Raw genomic sequence first — 24591 nt, forward strand, 5'->3', positions numbered from 1 at the left:
ACTGTAAAGGGTTTCCCCCTGCTACCTCTCTCTGAGTTTTTTGTTTGTAATGTTTATTTTGATTTTCTTTCAAACTCACTTCCCGGTTCCAGATGCTTGAGGTTGATGGAAGCCTAACCTCCAATCAAAGGTAGAGTTACTCTAATTTTTTTCTTTAAAAAAAAAAATGTGTTTCTTCAAAACCAGAGTGTGGATTTCTGGAGAAGCTTTATTTTATTCACCTGAGAAATCAGGACCATACTCTTTTAAAATTAAATATCATCATACAATGGAACAGGAAGGGGAAAAAAGTGTGATTCTTTTGAAAAGTAAAATAGAATTTTGTTTTCCCTTAAACACTTCATTTGTTTTTGGTGATAGTCCTTCAAGTTTAGAGTATTTTTTTTAATTACAGATTTTAGTTACATTGGTAAGAAAAAGAACCCAACATTTGATGTAATTCCTTCATTATTCCTGCTTGATTTTGGTCAATGAATGGATAGATAGATACTAGACATGAAATGGAAGGTTATATATGATGTATATAACCTTATATATATTATACATATACATATTTACAAACATATATATGGAATTATTGATACTACGTATGTTCACAGTATTTGTATTCTGCCTGTCTCTGTTATGTTAGTTCATGTTTCCATGTTTCAACAAAGTACCCAATCACTATGTTATAGCTTTCTGAAATTCCTATTATTTTAGTTTCGCTATTCCCCTATTACTGAGCATTTCATTTGTTTTTACAGTTTTGTTGTTGTTTAAAAAAACATGACAATGAATGTTTTCATAGAAATTACTTGTTCTTCTGAATTAATCCTTTCGGTTTAAACATGGATCTTCGTGCTATTGACCCAGTAAAAAAAAATCCAAGCACAGTTAGAAAAGAGAAACAGAAGAAAAAGCAAATGAGAACAGGTATGAGAGAAATGAAAGAAGAGTCTGGGGATGTGTTTTCTCCTGAGAAGGCTGCATCTTGTATGTAAAACGCTGGTTATTTCATCTGTTCTACTGTGAATGCTGAACAACACTACGATTCGGGTGAAGATTGTTTTTCTCGCTGTGATTTCACTTATGGCCTAGAAATTCTAAATGGAGAGCAGAAACAGGGTTCAGTGCTTTCTAGACCAACTGCCATTATTTCTACTTGAGGTTTACTTTCATTTGTAAAATTTGTCTAAATGGAGTTGGATACTACAAAGAAATAGTTATTATTGTATCAAAAGCTTTTAGGGTGACTTTAAGCTTGGAAGTGAAGAAAAACAACTTTCTTATTCGCTGTAGTATCCCTAGCACATTCACGGGAACACAGTAGATAGCTGATAAGCACAGTCAAGGGAATAAAGTTAGGAATGCAGTAAACACTTCCGGAAGGAATGATGGGTGGCAGAAAGTTGTTCCCTTCCCTGAAGGAAATCACTTTCCCCTACTCTACAGCATAGTTATGGATGGAAAAGTCTTTAAAATCTGATAATGCATAGTTCCGAAGGAATGTGTTTTAGGAGCATTTGCTGATGGGGATGCAGGTCAAAGGAAAAAAGAAATGCTCTTACATTCTCATGATCTGGTTATTAAGGAAATAAAGTAAATCCTTATTATAAAATAAACACATAAAGAAATGGGGTGAATAATCAATACAGGGAATACTGCGTCTGAACCAGAAGACAGTCTGATACAGGACAAATTTTATAAATTTGTGTTTGTATATTCCTCGCTGAAGGGAGTCAACTTTATAAAGAAGGCTGGGGTGAAAAACAGACCTTGGTGATTTTAATTATGTCTGTAAGAGTTAAAGATCAGGTTAAGAGATAGGAAAAAAATAAAAGGATTTGTTAGTTTTGCAGAAACTGTCAGGGTTTCTATGGCATTGCAATGGCAAAATCAAATATACATCTTTTTCAAATAGAAAGGTAAGAGGTGTTTAAAACATAGGTAAAAATGCTTTTCTCTGACAAAACAGTTACTATATTTAGAACTGAAAAGAGCCTTAATTTTTGATATATGATGTGATCTATGAAGCAATATCAATTTTTATTTATATTAATGAAATCTGGAAGAGTCTAGCTGGGATTTGCAAGGGCTTCAAAGAAAAGGGACAGGGAAGTTATTAGAAGTCACAGACATGATTAGCACAAGCTTGAAATCAAAGTAAAAACTGTGAACCAAGATGCGCTAACTTAACCCTCAGACCCTGCCTCTGATACAGCTTAATAACACAGATCCTAGAAAACATTATAAAGATTTCTTTGGACAGTGCATTAGATCAGTGCTAACATGGCCAGTCACAGTAAATGCACAGAAAGCCATTTCAAAGCCAGATACTAAATTAAAAGGAAAATTAAAGTCTTATTTTATGGATTTCCCCTACAGAGAGTGTCAGATCCTACATTAATGTTATAAAACACTTTTAAATAGCCATTGCCTGACTATCACTGTTATAAATGATATTCTGACGTTCTTAAATATCTAGAATCTATTTAAATACAGGTACTGAATATTTTGTACTGTTCATAACAGAAGTAAAGGGTTTGACCTATTCCTAATTACAGTATTAATCCAACGATCTGTGTGATCACATATAAATAGAAATCTAACTACACATGCCACTGGATTTCAGCCAGAGGGTCCAGGTTCTAGCTGAAATTCAATGACATCAGCAGAGAATAATCCGCTCAGCTAAACAAGCAGGGAGAATAAGCAACTGTGGTCCCAGAAATTTTTGTTTTTTATTCCAAGTTACCATCAAGAAATATGATGGCTCAGATTTTGTATCACCAGTAGTGACAATAAGGCATGTACATCTGATGTGGATTTCTACGTGGCACTCACATGCAGAGATGGATTTTTCAAAGCTCTACTCACCTCCCCCTTTTTCCCCTACTCCCTCAGCCATCAGCACCAAACTCTAGAGCCATATTTCATTTCTCAGTGAACACCCTGGGAACAGCCATCACTTTTTCCCAGAACTGGACTCAAAAGAAAACACCATCCCTAAGTAAGTTAAACAGTTCAATGCACCAAGGAGATTTATCATAGAGAGAGATCTGCCTAATGAAAGTAATCCCCTAACCATGACACGGAAGACTGCTTTCTCTCTCTCTAGTTAAAAAACACACTGCCTCTGACATAGAAGGAAGACAGCACTCAGGCACCTCTAATATTAGCAAGAAACAAAATGCTGCTCTTAGAAGGTCTGGTATTAGAAAATTCCGAACGATGTCTGTAATCGGAACAATGATAACGTACACAACGATGCAAGCGTTCCCATATGTCAATTCAAGGAAAGTAACAAGACTAAGTTTATACCCAGTTACTGAAATGTAACCATGGCCAATAATAATTTTTGCCAGTATAGATCTCTCTTCCTCCTACTTAATGAAAATTTTTAAAAATCCGAGGTTCAGAATGGAAAGGGGCCTCAGGAGGAAAACGGTTGCCTCTTTCACAAACGGTCACCTTAGTCCAAGACTTCTTACTTAGACTTTATTTGGTGTTGGCAGAAATTGCCACTAACTGGCAAAAGGAACTAAGAAGAGAATGACAATATGGTGCCTGTATATTGCAACTGCCACAGAGCCCAGTGTTTTGACATTGTTACCGAAACACACTCAACTATTTATGAGAGCTAAGTTGAATCAAACAGTTGGTGTGGCAGAAAAAACATCTGTGAGGTCTTTTTGTCTAGAAAGTCACTAAGAAAAGGATGAGGAAACACAGCAATCACACAAACACAAATACCTCTAAAAAAATCATAAATAGCACTATCAAGGGATACCTCCTACCCCCAACATTGTAACAATACCCTGCAGGCGTGGCCACCCAGGATTCTCAGGCAGTTCATTACTGTGGATGGCCAGCTCTTCTGGAGAGATGAAAGTTCCCTCTTTATCCACAAAAAGGACTTTTTAAAATTAATTGTTTTGAATATAATATCTTTCTGACTTAGAACGCCTTGGGGCCAAGCAATCTGTGTTTTAACAAGGTGAGTTTGACATAGGCTAGGGTTTAAGGACCAGTGTCATCCACTAAATGGCTCTGAATTTCTGTGCTCTTAAGAGTTTTGTCTGCTTTCATTGGGTTTTCCTTTTATTTGTTATGGAGTTATTTCTGCCCGCCATGGATCTGCCTCTATATTGGTCCTTCTCCCTTCCAATTTGCTCCTTTCCAATTTGCATCTAATCTGCTACAGACTTAGAAATCAGTTTTCACGGTAGTTAAAAATCATGTGTAAAATACAAATACATAGGATCAAATGAGTCAAGAACTGCATTAAAAACTGGGAAAGCACCCTAATGAGGGGAATGCATAGTTCTAGGACATAGATTTTTGAGTGTCTATTTTGGCTATTTAGAGGCTTTTCTGCTTACTTCCTTAATTGTACAATATTTACTTGCTTTTATTCAGTAGAGGAGGTTGCTGAATAACTGAGTTCCAGAAAATGAAAGGTTTCTGTGGTTTACAAGTGAGTCTCTGCAACATTCATCTTAATATTTTTAACAGGGCTGTAGTGACTACCATTCATTAAATATTTGCTATGTGCCAGACACTGTGCTACATGCATTTTATATACATTATTTAATCAGATCCTCACAACAAGAAGTAGGTATTATTATCATTCTAGATGAGGAAACAAGAGGCACAGAGCTATTCAGGAACCTGCCTAAGATCAAAGGGCTATTAAGAAAAATAACCCAAATTCAGGTTAGCTGGATTCTAAAGCCACCTATTTTCTTTTTTTTTTCTTCTCCTTCTTCCTTTCTTCTTCTCCTCCTTTTTTAAAAAAAATATCACTGGGCTATGTAGCAAAGAGGCAGCCAGGTATGAACTCAAAGCTTAGAAAAGGGGGTGGGAGCAGGGATGAATCTCAGGAGTAGGAAAGGACTGTGGTGAATGGCCAATATTCAGAAAAGGAATAGATGTGTTCTTCCTAGGGAGGAATCAAGGAAGACACAAGATTCAAGTCATGCCATCCTACCTAGGAAGTCAAAACCTGCCAGTGTCCACAGTAAGAGAGGCTCCTGATCTATTTTCCACAGGGGTCCATATTCCCTTTTATACCCTACTCCGGGGTCCTTACAGTTATTATTTAAGCTTGTTTAAAGCATACATGATCCTTATATTTGTAAACACCATGAGGTCAGAATCTTCTGCCACATGGCTGAGATACTATAACTGATAATAATTGACCATCCAGACTACTATAAATTGAAACATCTTCTTTACTTCTTACTTGGTTTGGAAAGGGATTTCCAGTTCTCTTTCTCTTAGCCTACGATTTTGCTAAACACACAGTAGCACTATATGCTATTCAGTACTCTCTAAAATAATTTAATGTACAAACAGGTGCTATGGGTGGATAATGGTAGAATAACACACATTGGGCATGTTGAAAAGAGAGCTCGCTTAAGAATGTGTGTCATGACCAGTCAGAATGACCATTATTAAAAATCCACAAACAATAAATGCTGGAGAGGGTGTGGAGAAAGGGGAACCCTCCTACATTGTTGGTGGGAATGTAAATTGGTGCAGCCACTATGGAGAATAGTATGGAGGTTCCTTAAAAAACTAAAAATAGAGTTACCATATGATCCAGCAATCCTAGTCTTGGGCATATATCCAGACAAAACTATAATTCAAAAAGATACATGCACCCCTATGTTCATAGCAGCACTATTCACAATAGCCAAGACATGGAAGCAACTTAAATGTCCATTGACAGATGAATAGACAAAGAACATGTGGTATATATACAATGCAATACTACTCATCCATAAAAAGAATGAAAAAACACCATTTGCAGCAACATGATGGACCTAGAGATTATCATACTAAGTGAAGTGAGTCAGAAAGAGAAAGACAAATATCATATGATACCCCTTACATGTGGAATCTAGAATATGACACAAATGAACTTATTTACAAAACAGACTCACAGACATAGGAATCAAATTTATGGTTACCAAAGGGAAAAGGTCGGGGAGAGACAAATTAGGAGTTTGGGATTAGCAGATACAAACTACTATATATAAAATAGTTAAACAACAAGGACCTCCTGTATAGCACGGGGGACTATATTCAATATCTTGTAATAACCTATAAAGAAAAAGAATATGAAAAAGAATATATCTATGTATGTATAACTGAATCACTTTGCTGTACACCAGAAATTAATACGACATTGTAAATCAACTATACTTCAATTAAAAAAAAAATTTTTTTTAAGAAAAAAAGAATGTGTGTCACACAGCATCAAGGCAGACCTTGTGCTCCCCTCTCCTCCCTCCTTAGAGCTGCTGGGAAAACTCCATTTCTTATTAAAGAAATCAGAAACAAACTCCTTATTTCACCAACTGGATTATAATGCATATTTAATCGCATAGATGGGTCTCTGCTTTCTAAACTACAAAGAATCCACTTTGATTCGAGTCCTCAAAGGATCTGATCTTTAAGGAGGTATTTCAGGAAAAAAATGCATCCAATAAAGTACCTATGGGGTGACCAAATTGAGGGGGAAATATCTAATTGTTTCACTAAGCGAGATATCTTAGCATTCTGATTTAACACTCATGCCAGAGGAAATGGAAGAAACACATTATAAGCCTTTTGTGTTTTGATGAGGAAGACATTACATAAGACAAAAGGCGGAGCACAGTCTTATCGAAAGTTTACCAAATTGGTGCCATCTAAGTGCTCTATCATAGGCTTCTACTAAACTCTACGTGTTTCTGTTGTTTATGGCTGGGCTAGAGGTGGCTTTTTGCCATTTCACACTTCAAGCATTAGTTTGTCCGGCTGACTCCTCAAGGACAGGTGGACGGTAGCCATCGAACTTGGGCCCTCTGGTTCCTGGCAGATCGACAACTGGAGCCCTTCTGACTCTGCTGTGGCCTGGTCTTTTTTGGAAGCCAATATGGTAAGTCCCCTACATACGAACGAGTTCCGTTCCGAGAGCGTGTTTGTAAGTCCAATTTGTTCGTTAAGTGCAACAAAGTTAGCCTAGGTACCCAACTAACACAATCGGCTATATAGTACTGTACTGTAATAGGTTTATAATACTTTTCACACAAATAATACATTAAAAAAACACAAAAAATAAAGAAAACATTTTTAATCTTACACTACAGTACCTTGAAAAGTACAGTAGTACAGTACAACAGCTGGCATACAGGGGCACGTTCGCATCTCTGAAAGTTCGCAACTTGAAGGTTCATATGTAGGGGACTTACTGTATTTCACAGTATCTTGTACTGATCAGCTCAGACTGTCCAGTGAGACCCACACACCTTCCTTCCTGTCTCCCTATCACAAAAACCATCACTTCCTTTCTCTCATGACCTTCATCCCTCCTCACCTTGCCCAAAACAACAGAACAGCTATGCCCTAATTATTACAGTGGGACTCTTTGATCTTATTCTTTAAAGTTCTCTTCTAATTACCAGAAGGTTTTCTCAAGGCTCTTTTCAAATTGCTGAAAGGTTCCAATCACTCCAAACTTCCCATCTCCTTAAACTGAAATTTTTTTCACCATTCCTTCTGAATTGAGGTTGTCTTTATCTTTTGTTGACATGTAAAGTTACTTACAGGGCAGAACTCCTATCCACGAAGGCACCTCCACCATTAAATGCCAAGACTTCATAAGGAAGTAGAAACAAAAACTTGTTTTTCTACAGAGGTTTTACAGCAAAATCCAAAAGCCACTTTGTGATGGGTACGTATATGGAAGTGAAAGTATGAACTGACATTAAATTCTCAGTTGTGTTTGGAGTTATGGTTTGCTTTGACTTTCCTTTGTAAAATTCCATTAAAGTAGAATCCCATCTCTCTTTTTAAGTTTTTTTTTTTCTGATACACATTGCTAGTATTTATTTTATTGAAGCAGAAGGAAAATAAATATAATAACTGCTCATATCAGTTGGCTCTACTGATGGTGCTATTTCTCATATAAAATGCAGCTGATTCCTTCTGCCTCCGGAAATCAGAAGCAGCCTTTCACCCACAGAGCTGTAACTTTTCAAAATCAATGGTTTTACCATCTTCGAGACCTTCTGGATTAAACTCAGTCCAGACAGTCTCTGCTGACCTTCACAAATCATAAGCCTTGCAAAGCTAACAGAGTTTGCTATGAGAGTGTGGGCCTTGACTCACCCATATTAAGATTTTTGAAACCTTTGGCAGAGAGCCCTGCCTTAAAAGTCTCTGGTAGCCCACAGAGGCGTTGTAAGTTTCACTCCCTCTTTAAAAAGTAATCTAACATGTGAAAATCCGAAACTGTAGATCAACTGGATCTCTGAGATTATTCTCATCATAAAAAGGGCCCTTCTTGGGGGCTTCCCTGGTGGCGCAGTGGTTGAGAGTCTGCCTGCTAATGCAGGGGACACAGGTTCGAGCCCTGGTCTGGGAAGATCCCACATGCCGCGGAGCAACTGGGCCCGTGAGCCGCAATTACTGAGCCTGCGCGTCTGGAGCTTGTGCTCCGCAACAAGAGAGGCCACGATAGTGAGTGGCCCGCACACTGCAAATGAAGAGTGGCCCCCGCTTGCCGCAACTGGAGAAAGCCCTCGCACAGAAACGAAGACCCAACACAGCCAAAAATAAATAAATAAATAAATTTTAAAAATTAAAAAAAAAAAAAAGGGCCCTCCTCTGCCCAGTCCCCTGGCACCATATTCCTGGCACCTCCACCAGACAGACGCTCCATGTGGAAGCATGCCACAGCTCAGCTCCTGGCATGGAGAAGCTGCTCGATCAGTGAATGGCATCCTAACTTCACAGAAGGATTTACTCAAGATCTTCCTCGTTGCGAGAGCTTAAAAGTCAGGCCTCTTAGTTAGCACACACTGTTAGCAATGATCGATTTACCACCAATTTTCCAGGACACACCCATGTGTCTCATGCACCAGGCAGTCCAAAAAAGATGGGTGAAGATACGTAAATCAGAGGTACGAAGCATCCCCGATTAGACCTTTGCTCTTCAAGACTGGTGGGTTAGAATCAGAATCCTGAAAGGGCACGGATTTGAGCAGCAAACAGACCTGAGTTTGAATCACAACTTTGTTATTGGGCAGGACTGTAAATACTCTGAGCTTTGATTTTCTAACAAGGGAAGTGGGCTTACTACCTTTGCAGTTGAGGTGAGGAGTAAATGAACTATGAAATAGCTAACACAGAAGACACGCAAGAAAGGCCAGCTCCTGACATGTGCTGGTTCCCTGAATAAAGTCTGCATCTCTCTGCTTCCTATCCAAAACAGAGGTTTTAGGAAGTATCATCCTTACACTTACAGAGTTCTCTCTCAAATATACACCTCTCAGACCACATAGATCGGTGGCTTGCCCAATGTGACATGTATGTGGATAGATGTGCCCTGGAATTAATCAAAGAGGAAGGAGTTCCACTTTAGTTCAGGATACAAGTATATCCATAAGAACAGGAGCAGGGGGAAAAAATCATATTGCTGGAAATGACTAACGTGAAGTTTGGGGATTCAAAGCTGAATAATTCCAAAATAATAAATGGTGTCAAGTGAATCCCAGCTGTATTCCCACTAAGGTCACCAGAGGCAGGGACTATATGTGACACCGGAGGCTACAGCCTGACCTGGTCTGGAATGGCCCAGCATTTGGCCAGCAGGGCCAGAACTGCCTCAGAGTCTCCCATCCTCCTAGCTGCCGCTTCCTTTCCTGGAGATCACATCCAATTTTTGATTAGTATCACTGTGAACCTAATAGCTTTAGATCAGTGTTGAGAGATGAACCACAAATCTTTTTATCAATCAATTATTCAGACATGGAAGGGGGTTTTATCCCACACAGGCTATTTTTAATCTCAAAGACTCCCAGTCTTTTATGTAAATGGGTTATAGGACCAGCACCCCTTCCACGAGCCGCTACAACAACGATGTGCACCTATGAATCCCTGAGTGACCCTGAGAGGCATCTGGCATGCTTATTCTGCAATCTCAAGGCTTTCTGGAATACTTTCACTAGTTTGGAAGCAGGGAGAGGGACTCAGGATAGTAACGGAGGAAATCATGAAATATTACAACCCCAGTGGATCACGGGAAGTGTATGTGCATGGGAGAGATTGAGAGAGAGAGAGAAGAGAATAAGAAAAAGGAGAAGAAAAAAAGAAGAAAAGGAACAGAGGAAAGGAGACCCAAGGCTCTCAGAAAGGGTTCAATTGCCTCTACTGCTCAGGTACATGACTTGAGTCCAGTTATTGAAATGGCCAAGAGTTTGCTAATCTCGTCACGGGAGGGAGAAAGCGTAAGTGGCATTTACTACAAAACTTGCTAACCATTTCTCTATGTTATTAAATTATAATGCCCCGGAATATAAAAGTCATTGGAGTGGGGAGGGGTGTGGTTGAAAGTATCAAATTCCTAAAACAGCACAGTTTTCTGTATTGTCTCTACTATTCTACAAAAAACATTCTCAGCTACCAAGACCACGCAGCTATTCTATTTGTGATAGTAAATATAATACAACACTGAATTTTTCCTTGTATTTAAAATGTATACTGCGGGTAATACGTAAATGTCAATCTTATCCTGATTTTATCTGCTTTTAGTGAACAGAAAAGGAAGGATAAATTGAGGAATAAAGATCATACAATAACTAGAGTAAATACCGGTAATTTTTAAATGACTACAGAAACCACTACATTTGGAATTCATGCCATCTCTAAATTAAGTGACCACTGTTAACACTGCAATATATTCAGATCATAAGCTACGATCCCTTCCAAGAAAATTAGTAAAAAATCATTAAACCACACAATATTTGGTATTAAAACTTGATTCATTTTTAAATTCTGTATGCGGAATTGATTCCTGTAGTTATAACAGCCATTCCTAAACCTCAGTGGCTTAGAACAACCACTTTTGTTTCAGTGAGTCAGGAATTTGGGAAGGGCTCATTGCATCATCAGATGGCTCCAACGGGCTGGCTACCCAACGTGGTGCATCGCATGGCAGGCAACTGACAGTAGCCGTTAGCTGGGAGTTCCACTGGAGCTGTCAAGCAGAGCATCTACCAGCGGCCTCTCCAGCATGGTAGCGCCAGGGTAGTCGGACTTCTTATGTTGCGCTGGCCTCTAGAGCAGAGGTCTCGGGAAGACTGGGTGAAAGCGACCATGGCCTTTTCTGGCCTAGACTTGGACACCTTGGAAATCACAAAGCATCACTTCCATGTATTGTATTGGTCCAAGTGGTCACCAGCCCACCCAGATGCAGACCTCACCTCTCAATGGGAAGAGTGTCAGAAAGTTTGGGTGTCATGTTTTACAACTGTCACAATGGTTCTGTCAGTCTTTGCGTTCTCTGTCATTCTTTGCAGATAGTTAAATCTATGCCCACGAACCTGAGCACACACAGGCTTTGTACATAGCATGTGTTCAATAGATGTTTGAAAGGCATATCAAGAGTACTTTTCTTAGAGGGAAAAGTAGGTCATGGCCATGAACTTGAAGTCAACTCACAAAGGAGTGTTCAAAAATCTGGGGTGTATCTGCGTGCTTAACCAAGGGTCTCTGCCTAGGCACTTTTCAGACTAATTGGGCCGGTTCTTAAATTTGTAAGAGAATGAAAACAAGCACGTTCAGTAAAGGGAACTCAACCGAGAGCTTACTCTGTCAGCTTTCAAGTGAGAAAAATGTGGCGCTGAATCCTGACCCTATCACTTATACACTGGACCTTAAAACGCATGACTTTACCCTTCTAAAACCTTTATCTCATTTTTAAAACAGTAACAAATAATACCACCTATCTCATAGTGCTGCTGTGAGGATTAAATGTGTAAATATCTATAAAAGGCTAAAACTACAGCCAGACACATAGTTGGCACTCAAAAAGTATGTGTGGTTTTTGTATCATTATTAGTATTCAGAAATTCTTAGGCCACTCCATAGTACAAGGTAAGAACTCCTTAAACGTTAACTTTTAATATAATTATAACCTCTAACCCTCATCTTGTCCAGTTTCTATCCCCCTCTCTACCTTCCCCCTACACCCAAACATTGAAGGGGTTGCTGACAAAATTCACAATTTGACAGATCAGACTTTCAGAACTTCTTACACTCCTTCTTTACGATCTGAAAAATGTGAAAAAGAACAATGGAAATGCCCAAAGATGGGTAACTTTAAGAAAGTTCAGGCTATGTAGGTTCCTTGAATATTCGGATAATCAATATGTGATTTTATCAGCTTGGACTTGACCTATGAAAAAAGATTTCCCCTTGAATGCTGCAACTTCAGAACGTTATTATCCTGTAGAAGGCGAAGTGTGGAGTCTTTTTCTTTTCACAAGGTTCCACTATAGCGTGGCTGCCTCTTTCTTCAGGAGACGAGAGAGGACCAAGCAGCAAAATTCAACTGCTAAGTCTAGAGGTATGATGCTAGGAAAAGAGGAGGAGGGATGACTTTTGTAGCACAGGGCCTACAGATTAGAATATATAGTTAAATCATTCTATAGAGAAAGATCACACTAGAGTTGGGTTTTTTTCTGTTTTGTAAATAAGTTCATTCGTGTCATTTTTTTTTTTTTAGATTCCACATACAAGTGATATCATATGGTATTTGTCTTTCTCTGTCTGACTTAATTCACTTAGTATGATAATCTCTAGGTCCATCCATGTTGCCGCAAGTGGCATTATTTCATTCTTCTTTATGGCTAAGTAGTATTCCATTGTGTATATATACCACATCTTCTTTAACCATTCATCTGTCGATGGACATTTAGGTTGCTTCCATGTCTTAGCTATTGCAAATAGTGCTGCTAGTTTTTTGTTTTTTGTTTTTTATAGCAAACTAAAGACAAGATAGGCTCTTAAGTTCTGTGATGTCTGTCCAGTTCACTGTTGCATTTCTGAGACCCACTTCAGTATTTGGCACTAAGCAAAGGCTTCAGAAGTATTTGCTGAATGAGCTGCATAAATTCATGTTAAAATCAATGCCTGGGAAAGGACCCCTCTAGATGTTTTAACCTAAGTAAGTACTTTGATTTTGAGGCCTATAGAGCATCTTATTTTAATCTGTTATAATCTTATTTTTCCATTATGAAAACATTTCTCCCTTTGAAAGGGAGCTGACTTTTTCAGTGCATTGATGAAGATAATCAGAATAAAGTAGGACACACTCCGGAGGGGGGGAAAAGGCAAGCAACAAAAGTGAAGGCAGCATCCCCCAAACAAGCAAACAAACTGCACAGCAGCTCTCAGTAGACACCCAGGAACCAAAATGAAATTGGCCTTTGCTTAGCAAAGCCTAAATTCGAATCTTGAAAAATAACTCCCTGAAATAAAAATGGCACCTCTGAGATGATGAACAATTTTTAAAGCCTCAACACAGAGGGGGCAAATGCCTTTAAATGAGCCCCTTGAGAGAGGAGGGCACCTACCAAAGGCAGTCAGGCTTTGACTCATCGTTATCTGTATTTGCACTTGATTGAGCCTTGTTGGTACACAAATGATTTTTCCCCTTGCATCTGGTCAAGGTGGTCATCGTTTAAAATCACTGGGAAGTACAAATGCCCCTTCCCTCTCCATGGGGGAACCTCCTTCATGCCAACAACCTCACAGCAGGGTCTGGCAGCCCAGCCTCCTTGCCAGCCCAGGGTCCTTGTGAGAACCGCCAAACTTCCCACAACAGACAACAGTGTGCCGTGGAAATATGAGGGCGGCGTTGTTCGGCCCCCAACTCCAGCTCCCGGGATCACTTGCCTAAGTCTCACTTTCTGTAGCCTCCTTTGTCTCTCAGTTCCTGGGGATTCGTACCATGCATTGTCATTGTTGGGGAGGGCAAATACAACCGGCAGTTCCTCAACAGCTGTCTGCAGGAGCTGCCGCAGAGGACACACATGTGCGCGGGCACATGCACACACACATGCACACACACACACATTCCCTCCCTCCCTCAGAAGCACCGTCCACACAGGCTGCAGGCTGCCCTGAACTTGCCCCACCCAGCTGACTCCGCCAGCCAGCTTTTTCCTGGACATACATTCCTGCGCCTCCAGGAAACCAGGTGGGAACCAACACTTGCTGGGCTTTCTCATTTTACAGCTTTTACACAGAGGTGAGACCCCCTCCCACATTCCCATTGCTCCCGTGAGCTTTAAACGTTAACAACAGAGGGGTGAGGATGCCCACTTTTTGAACACTGAGAAATCCGAAGTGGCAGACAATAAAGCTCAACACGTACACACTAGCCCAGGACTTTTTTTAAAAAATCACATCATTTCTTAGACTCACGGCCTCACAGTAACCATAATTTTTAAAAAAACCCGCAATGAAAATGGATCAGCAGACATCCTCTTTCAGATTCAATGATAGAAATTGTTACGTTTATAATTTTACAAGGACTGGGATTAACAAAAAGAAAAAAAAAAAGAGCATCTGCCTTATGGTCTCAGTGACCAGCTGGACAGATGGTGAAGAATATCATTAGTCAAGAAAGCTCTTATTCATTATCTGCAAGTCCCTTGGGCAGGCTGGGGTGGGGGGCAAGAATGTCCCAGAATGTGATATTTGAAGAATGTGTGTGTGTGTGAGATACGAGGCCAGGCAGTGGACGTGGGGGAGGGACACACAGCCCGTCGTGATCCAAAGAGCCACGAACACCTCAGCAGCGGTTCGGTGCCCAGACACTTCCAGCTCCCGTTCTACCTGCTCCCTCGACAGCATTAACACTGAAGAAAACCATGTAGAGGTCACCATAGCTGCCAACAATCCCTCCTTCTCTAGACATAAGTACCTCTCCATCGGAAAAACATAAAGGGGCACAGAAGAGGATATGCTGACTGAAACTGTCACTTCTCTGGCACCTCTTCTGGGTTCACATGGAAAATGACAAAGGAAACAGGGGGTCTGGTGTGTTCATCTCAACCACAGGGATTCCAGGGTAAAACGCCTCTAAATTTAAGTCACCACTCCACCTGGGTAACAGAAAGTGTGTGTGTGTGTGTGTGTGTGTGTGTTTGCCGGGGGGTGGGGGTGGGGGCAGAGGATGACAACAGGCCCCAGTGAAAGTGATGGAAGGACCAGAAATCAACAGATCTGTGACTGTCTGGTTTTCTGTACCGATTTATATCTACCTTTTCAGCTTAATCTCTTATAAACTTCCATCAGAGGGACTCTGGTACCACAAGGATAGATGAGTTCCTTGGCCCTCTGGATCTGTCTTCCCACCGGGCACTGAACACCTACTGGGTATGAGGTGCTCTGCTAGGAACCCACAGGAATACAAGAGAAGCAGAGGTATGGGGGTCCCCGGCCTGTCATTTTGGGGTAGAGGGTGCGTATGAGTGGCCAGCAATCAAAACTCACAGCTTCTGAAGCTGGAAAAACTAGTCTTCAAAACCACTCTTATATTGCTTTTTGCCAACAACTCACATTGGTACTTTGGAGAAATCTAAGAAATTGGTGAGAAACTTTAAGGGTTAGGTAGGAACCAGGATCACCGAAGCCAAATGGGAGGCCTGGTTCAAAGAAGGGAGCAAAGAAATCAGAAAAAGAAGGATGCTTACGATGAAGGAGAGGGTCACTATTCATACCCAGCTGGCCCCAGCTTCTCTCTGTTTTCCTTCTGTCTGCCAGCTCTCCCTGGTTCTTGGGAAACACCTCAGGCAGAATCCTTAGCTGCCACCACAATGACCTCTAAGGGGGAGAAAACTAATAGCAATGACAATAACAATAATTTTTTCCCATGTTGAGTGTTGACTATAGGCTCAGCATCTGTTCAGTGCTTGAGATCTAGCACTTTATTTAATGCTCATAACATCTCTCTGAGGTTGGTATTATTGCCACTGTACAGATGAGAAAACTGAGACTTGGAGAGGTTAAGTGATTTGCCCAAGGTCACACGGCTAGCAGGTGACAGTGGCAGGAACCAGACCCAGGTATGTCCCCTTCCAGTCTCAAGGCTCCTAACCACTTCACTATAGGGAGTCTTTCCTATATTCTGGCCAAGACACGGCTGGGATTTTCCAAAACTAACTTTACTGAAGAATTAAGAAAAAAACAAAATATAACTTCTTGGGGGAAAAAAAAAAACAAGTTAAAATGCAAGTCTCTTGTGCTCTTTTTTTTTTGGCTGTGTCGTGCAGCATGTGGGATCTTAGTTCCTCAACCAGGGATCGAACCCAGGCCCCCTGCATTGGGAGCACAGAGTCTTAACCACTGGACCACCAGGGAAGTCTCAGCCTCTTGTGCTCTTAACATCAAAATCTAAATGTTTGTCAGTGAATAAGTTTACTAGCCAATTTTCCTCCCAGGATGTTAGGAAGAATATATAACACATGTATACTTTAAATAGTTTAAACACAATATAAAAGCTATTTATTATTCATTCTTTCTAGGAATATTCCTTCTCTATCCCCCAACTCAAGGTCTGTGAGGATCAAATGAGATACTATGACTGAGGAGTCTGCTTTAGATCTTTCTGCACAATCTAAAAAATGGATATTTAACATTTAAACTTTGTATCTTTAAAATGAAAATGCAGGCCTATTGCATTTATAAAGCAAACAACAGAAATAAAGCAAACTAATCTCCTTGACTGGTGGAGATCTTAGGATGAAGGGTACACATGAAAATGGGACAAATGAGATTTCTGTGCTCAGATTCAGAAAAGTCTCCTGTCACTTCGTCTTGACTTTGCAGTTTTCTTCTCTGCCTCTTCAAGGTCTCGGGCTCCGGGCCCCTGGCAGTCCTGCCTTCACCTCCACCCTACTTCTCTCATTGCCCTTTGGTTCCTCCGACTTTGTTGAGGCTGTTTCAGAAGCTCTTTTCCTTTGCCGTTTATTCCAAGCTAGCATTTGGCCTCACTCATGGCCTCTGCACGGGGTCATCTTGACCTGAAACCTGCCTGCATCTTTTCTGTCCCTTCTGACCATCCACTGCAGAGTTTGTTCTTCCTGAAGATAAGCTGTCACACGCAAGTTGCTACTCCCTGACTGGGGCATGGCTCCCACTCATAGGCAGACACAGAGACCACATCTCATCCTCAGTAACTTCTTCAAGTACTTTCATTTGAAACATCCCAAAGAGTCTTCTGTTCACCTCTCCATGTCTAGAGCAGAAATCTTATCAATGTAGTTGTATAACACCAATGTTCCTAATTTATAGGAATCTGCCCAGTCGGTACTTCCCCAAAAGGTATTAGAACAGCATTAGAGGCTGTTCCCTCCACACCCAACAAGAGCTGGCGGCCCCATGTCAAAGGCAGCCCTGAAGCGTCCCTCCACCGTGGAGGCCAATGCTTTTAGGCATCATAACACCCCTTCCCAATACGCTCCTGGGACTTGGAGTCAAAGGGATTTGAATTCTTGGGCTTCCCTGGTGGTGCAGTGGTTGAGAGTCCGCCTGCCAATGCAGGGGACACGGGTTTGAGCCCTGGTCTGGGAAGATCCCACATGCCGCGGAGCAACTAGGCCCATGCGCCACAACTACTGAGCCTGCGTGTCTGGAGCCTGTGCTCCGCAACAAGAGAGGCCACGATAGTGAGAGGCCCGCGCACCGCGATGAAGAGTGGCCCCCGCTTGCCGCAACTAGAGAAAACCCTTGCACAGAAACGAAGACCCAACACAGCCAAAAATAAATAAATAAATTTATTTTAAAAAAGGGGGGGAGGATTTGAATTCAAATTCCAAATCTCACACAGGCCTGAGACATTTGGCAGGTCATTAAAACGCTCCGAGCCTCGGTTTACTCACCCTCAAAGTGGGGTTGATGATGAAGAGCTATCTTATGGTTGCCGTGGTACTTACGAGGGATGATGCGTATCACATCTTTGCACGGAGGACTAGTAGTATTTATCAGAGGAGCCGCTATCTCCTTCTGAGCAAAGCAGGGTTAAAAACAAGTCAGCTCCTTCTGTCCCCAAATACGTCTAGAAATGAATCAGCTGCAATCAACAGTCTTTCCTAGAAGTGAGGGCTGTCCCTCCTTCCCTCTCACTCTTTCCAAGAGGCCTGAAAACAACAGGGATAAAGAATGTAGGCTAAGGACACGAAGGCACCGTAGTGTCCACTCCAGCACCAAGGAACAGACCTAGGATGATGGGTTTTATACAATATCACCCACGCCCACACCAGTCATTTGCAGCTTGATCAAACTGCCAGCGCGAGCCTCGTGACCCCTAGTTTAGTTTAGAAATGGCAGAGGGACCCTAGAGCCAACGAGGACTCTTTTAATCATTACCGTTTTCATTACGCTTCTGTGCCTTGCACACGGTGCTCTGAGAAAAGCTACACGAGCCTGGGGCTGTTAACGGGACACCAGCTCTGCCATGGGGATGCCACTTAGAACTTTACTTTTAGAAGAATCCCACACTCTGCTCCTGAAGCCTGCCTGGACTTGATGAGCCATTTAGAAGAAAAGTTTAAAGATGGAAAGTGAAAGATTCAAGGAAAGAAGGGAGTAGGGCAAGAACAGACTAGAAGGGCATAAAAATGAAAAGGCAGCTATGGAGTCAAATACATTCAGCCTTGACTCCAGCACCCACTGCCCGAAGACAGGAGCTGCTTCGTGCTGGGCTCAAGGGTAGAGAAGCTCCCAACTCAGCACGGGTTCACCAGAGCCCATCCTGAAGACTGGAAAGGAAAAGAAACAGAGGGGGGCTCGCAGCCCCTCGGTCCTGAAGACCATCGTCACTAGGAGAAAGACAGGCAGGAGAGAGACAGAAAAGTCTGGGTGGGCGCCGTTACCAAACCATGTCCACGAGGGCACGTGAAAAACCCCAAGGGCTCTGCTCATCCAGACGTGGGAGCTCTGTCTTCTAAATCCCCTTCTGGGGTCACTAAGAGAACTGGGCAAAATCGGGACCAGGAGCTCAGGGCCCTCTCTTTTCTAGGGCTCACCACTGGCAAGGAAAGCCCTGCCTCACTTTGCAGAAAGGAGGGCAGCCTCTTCAGCAAAATGGGCTTTGGTTATTTTTTTTTTTTTGGCTGCACCACAAAGCTTGTGGGATCTTAGTTCCCCGACCAGGGATTGAACCGGGGCCCTCGCCAATGAGAGGGCAGAGTCCTAACCACTGGACCGCCAGGGAACTCCCAGGATGGGCTTTTAAAATAGAACAAACTGGGGGAAATTGAATTCACGAGTGAATGCAGTTCATGTAAGAAGCAAATGGTAGTTCTACATATCTGTATTTTTACTCCTCTCACTGGGAAACTAAAGAGTAAACAACTCCCATCTCCAAAAGAAAGTTTCCTCTAAATCCTAAAAAATGTTTAGTCAAGGTTAAGCCATATGTAAGAGTAACTGATATTTCCCAGATGTCCCGCAACCAAATACTGACTCTTCATTACTAATCCCAGGACTTTCTTATTTGCCGGCCTGTTTATAGGCATTCAAAGCCAAAGACATGAAGTTAGCAGAATATTCATTTTGTAATTGTTATGTAAAAGTCTCAGACTGACCTGTAAAATGTTTGGAATCACAGAAGGTGTAATTCACTCCGAAATACATGTTTACAAGATGCAAGACGGTTGTTTGGATTTATTTCAAAAGTATTTAAGAAAAAAAAAATACGCTACTCCCTTGCACAAAGAATACCAGAGTGTGTGGTAGTTAATTCAGGGGAAAAAGAAGTGCATGTAATCACGTAGATTTTTGAAGTAAAAGTTAATCTGCAGGAAGCAGGAAGTTAAGACGTGTAATTAACCCCAAGGTACACAATATAAAGAATGGAAGGTAAAGACTAACGAAGGAGCTAGAATGAGCTAGCACAGAAGTATGTGCAGAAATGACACACAGCCGAAATATCTCTTCTTTAGCTCCTTTCCTCCTTTAACCATCACAGACAGACGCTCTGGTCGTGGGTCAGAATGTGCCCGAAGACAGTGTTATTCAAAGTACAGTCTATGGACCCAGTACTCATTGCCAAACCGATAACGTTCCACACGCCCAAGATAAGTTCCAGCTTTGCTAGTGCGAAGATAGCAGCTGTTATAGAGATCTGTAACTGAAGGAACATTCCAAGCAGGTGATCGTTTTTCTAGCAATTCATTTTTACTGTGTTTTCTCAATGTATCGGTCCACCATGGATTGGAAATGGAAGGAGAAGAAACTGGTCTTTCACCAGAGGCAGTCTGCAGAGCGCTGCTAAAAACCTAAAACCTAAAATTGTAGATGGTAAGCTCTCAACATCGAGTTAAGAAAATACAAGAAATTTTCCATTGTTCAGTTTTTACCTTTGATTTATGTTTCCCCGATGCAGAAGGCTGCCTGGCTGGTGCAGAAAATGATGAGAGAAGCAAGATGTGATGGCTACTTTAGCTGAAGACACTGATTCCCCTCAACCCCACCCCTGGTTTTAAGCTGTTGATCTAGTCTACGTAAGGCAAAACCCCACGTAATCTTTCTGTTTGTTTGTATGTAAAAAAGAATTCTGAATGGAACAGTCTACTCCAGAGGAAAAGGAATTAAGAGTTTTAATGATTAAGCACAGCCAAATATTTATACATCATTAAACGCAAAATACATGAACGGCTAGATGGGTGCATTTCTCTCCCATGCCTTACTGTAAAGGAATGTGTTACAATACCTGGACCGCTTTACATTCTCGACCTCTTCTTTATTTTTTGTTTTACTCTCTGTAGTTATAGCAATACGATTTCTAAAAATATTTGAGGCTTCCTCTGCCTAGATATTTTTTTCCCCTAGCATTCTGTTTATGAGGAGGTGTGGGCATAAAAGATGTCCCTGTCATAACGCTAAGCACATCAAGAAAACCAAAATATACATTCACATTTGTACATGAGCAAAAGTGTAAACACACATCTACAACCCACTCCTGAAGTCCCAGCAGCACAGTCCTCCCTGACTCACTGTCTCATCACTGAGAAGAAAAACAGTATGCCTGGGGACCACACGAGACAACACTCCCATTATTTACCAACAGTGAGTGCTTACTGAAATAAAACCTTTCAGCTATTGCCTTGGTGATAGTAAGTCAGGTTCAAGTTCAATATGTAAATGCTAATTGCACTAAATATGCAGGCACTGGTTGGCTGAAGAAGGGAGGGGCTCTGAGACTGGGTGAGCCGGGGAGAAGTAGATGGGGAGGTGAAAACAAGCCAACAGGGACTCAATTGGAGAAATCCTGTTAGTAAACACTCAAGTCTCACTGGCATGATCTTATGAACAGCGTTAATATTCAGCCGCTCCCACAGATGCGGGGGGTCATCTACGGGGAAGGTAAGAAACAGACTTCACGCCCTACACCACTGAGGATGTGAACGGTGCAGACCTGCCCCTAGATCTTCATAAACAGGCCCCCTTTCCCATCAAAGGCCTTCGCGGAATGGAGCTGGAGTTGTTTATCCTGCTTTCTTTTTCTATGAGGTTTACTTTCCCGATGTTAAACCCTGTCAGCTTTACTGCCCAGAAACCTGTCTTCAGACTAGGACTTTCTGCTTTGAAGACTCCTTTTAAGAAATGTCAAGGGGCAGTAAACATAAAATAGGATCCACGGCCCCACCAATGACAACAAAAACCCGGGCTCAAGCTCATCAGTCTCATCCATAAAACACAGGCTCTATCTCTCTCTCTCACACACACACAGTAGCAGCCCAATAAGATCTGTTGAGTGAATGTAAGCAACAGAGTAGGAAGCAGCTGAAGAGAAAGAATTCCTGCTGTGTTTTCCCCTTGTGCCTCCTTCCCAGTCAAAAGGGTTCAAGAAAAGAATGTTTTATGGCACACTGCTATTCACCACTAGCAGTGCAAGTTTATTCTGCCCGGGGGGCCCAAGTGGGATGAGTTTGGTCATCTCCATATGTTCTCAAAGTGAAATTCTTCCCTTTCTTCCCTTTCCTTTTGCAGGCCTGGTCTAATTTAAAACAAGCTATACAAAGACACAACACACTACGTGGTAAAGCAGTGATGTTCACTCTGAGAGGAGAGTTAGGCCTGCAGGATGGAACGGCCGCAACAGACTGTGAGGAAGGGTTTCTTTCCATTGGTATCTCACGGCCTCCCTCCTTACCTGTAGCCTCTTGGGCCTCACATGGAGCTCTGCCCACAGTCAGTGCCGTTACCATGGCCAAAAGCCTGCATCAGCGGAAGACCATCAGAGTCCTCTGCATGTGACATCTAACGTCACAAGCCAAGTCCATCTCATCGACGGACGTCGGGAGGTGAAGGTTCAATGAGGCAGTCACTGAAGCACCCACCGGGCTTTCCCCAGATCAGAACCAAAACCACTTAGGGATTTTTTTCAAAAGAAACTGAACTGGGGACTTGTCAAAACTGCTACAAATATACCCTGAAGTTGGAGACCCGAGTGAGACTCTTGGGCCCCACTGGGACTCAGCTCGTACCAACAGCCCTAAAATCAAAAGGAACCAGAAAAGTTTCTGTTTACAAGTCAGCTGTGCTCCTGAAGCTCCATCCAGCAGGAAATCTCTGAAAACAGGTGAGGCCAGCCAACAACTCTAGAAAAAGGGGTATGTTGTTATTATTATTTTTTTAATAACAATCCTCTGACATGTATATATAGTGCTTAACAGTTTACTCTGCATTCTTTCTATGATCAGTTTCATTTCGTATTCACAACAAATCTAGGAGGGAGAAGGGTAGAAATGATTAGCCCCATCTTATGGAAAAGGAAACTAAGGCTCAGGATGGCAAAGTGATTTTCCCAAACAATCTGAGTAGTGAGTAAAAAACTGAAAAAAAACCCTCAGGTCTCAGCTCTTTCCCCTGCCTCACAGCTCACCTTCAGAAAAAAGCCTTGCCTTTTTAGAAGCAGTAAAGGATTTCTCTTATTTTTCCCCATATTGCCCGTTCTTCTTAGGTATGGGAAGAAAATACCTCCTACATTTATCCATACAGCTGATACTCAGCAAATCATGTCTGAATCAACGAACACTCCCACTCCATACCATTTCAATATACCTTCATCCTTCCTGCCCTGGGCCAGATTTAGAATATCTGTGTGTTGCATATGGAATCCTACTAGTCAGAAGAAAAAGAAGAAATACAGATGAATATGCTCCTTGTTTGCACATAAAGGTCATCTGGGCTCCTCAGACCTGACACTAAGACTTTCCTGAATTATGTTCTTTTTCTCATATGCAGATCCATCTGGAAAAGTTATGCCACTAGGTCGCCATCCACCTCTCTGGAAACTCCAGTTATTCTTTAGTTTTACCAGAAGGTTCCCCTAAGTCTTCCCTGTTTTAACGAAGCCAAATGATGTATTGTTCATGGCAGGATTTGGGGGTTTGCTTTTGTTTTAAAATCAACTAGCCAGTCCCCGTCTGTCCCAAGCTGTTAACAGGCATTTGGTCCCCTCCACGCCTCCTCCAGGCCCAAGTTCTCTCCCACACACGGGCTCCTGCAGCCTTCAAAGGAGTCAACTGGCAAAATAAAGACTCCAGGTTTTTTAAAAAACCAACCTGCTGATAGTGGACCTCAGCCCTAGGAATACCAGGTGCAATTTACTATCAACTCTGCTGCCAGCAGAGAATGGCCAAACCCATCTCCTCATTTCTGGAGATATGTCGCCAACCCTCAGCAATCAGTAAGAATGGATGAATGAATGAATGAATGAATGAATACCATTATTCTGTAATATGCACTTCAGAGAAACTTTTCCAAACTCTTAGCGAAAATATAAATTACTGGACAAGCTAAGGATCAATGATCACTCAGATATTTATCCCTTAGCGGCATACACAACTTTAAAGCTCTGTTTACTTGTCTTGTTACAATCATTTCAATGTTGTACTTGTTTACAAAACGTTTCTCAACTGTTTTTGATGATTTGCTGCCATATGAGCAACGTGATATGCGTGTATACGCCAGTAAAGTGCGTAAAGCTGGCACTCTCTCGTTCTAAAGATCAGACTCTTCAAAGACCACTGAAATATTGTGGATCTCATTATACATTTTTACTGGTAGATCAGCCATTTTGAAGTTTATTTCTTCCTAAATCCTCCAGCTTCCTGTATCAGAGTGTTTATGTCTCAGATTTCCCCCATCACCTCATTTCCCATCACTTTATTCCTAATATTCTGCTTTTCACTTCAAGTTACTATGAAACATGACCTCAAACCAGCATTTATTTCCTGACCTCCAAAATGAAAAAGACTCATAAAGAAGAAAAAAGAGGAAGTTTTTTAGCAACTATTTTTGGACCCCATAAACAAGCCTTATTTTTCCAGAGAGAGAGAATCCTTTAACCTACTTTGTGGACTAAATCATGCCTTGAACACATTAGGTTCAAGGTTTTATCAAAAATGGGGAAAATACAAAGGTCTAATATTTAAAATGCTAAGACTTTTTCCCCTACAATTAACCACCTAGCCCAATAGTAACCTTAGAAAATATTATTTTTAAAAGGACAGTTCACACAGTTTGGTGTTGTGTGATTGCTACCATTTCTGGGGCTGCAGTGGCTGAGAGATCATTTGGAAATGCTCCCTTTTTAAGTCCTCCCTAAAGCTTTCTGCATCTGAGGATCTGCTCCCAGGACCACAACCAAGCTGTTAGCAGGATGTGAACAAGTTCACAAAATCGAGCATTTGTTTACATTCCAGCCACAGTATAGAGAAACTGAAAGATCTAACTAGCTGTTGTCTAACCTGTTCT

At 41.6% G+C, this 24591-nt stretch overlaps 1 protein-coding gene across 4 annotated transcripts in view; it reads right to left on the bottom strand.

The window, feature by feature from the left end:
• MAML3 (mastermind like transcriptional coactivator 3) overlaps positions 1–24591 on the bottom strand; it is a 615614-nt gene that overhangs the window by 325552 nt on the left and 265471 nt on the right. The gene's annotated exons all lie outside the window — the stretch shown is intronic.

This window comes from Balaenoptera physalus (assembly GCF_965194825.1).
Source record: "Balaenoptera physalus genome assembly, chromosome: 5".
Classification (NCBI taxonomy): domain Eukaryota; kingdom Metazoa; phylum Chordata; class Mammalia; order Artiodactyla; family Balaenopteridae; genus Balaenoptera; species Balaenoptera physalus.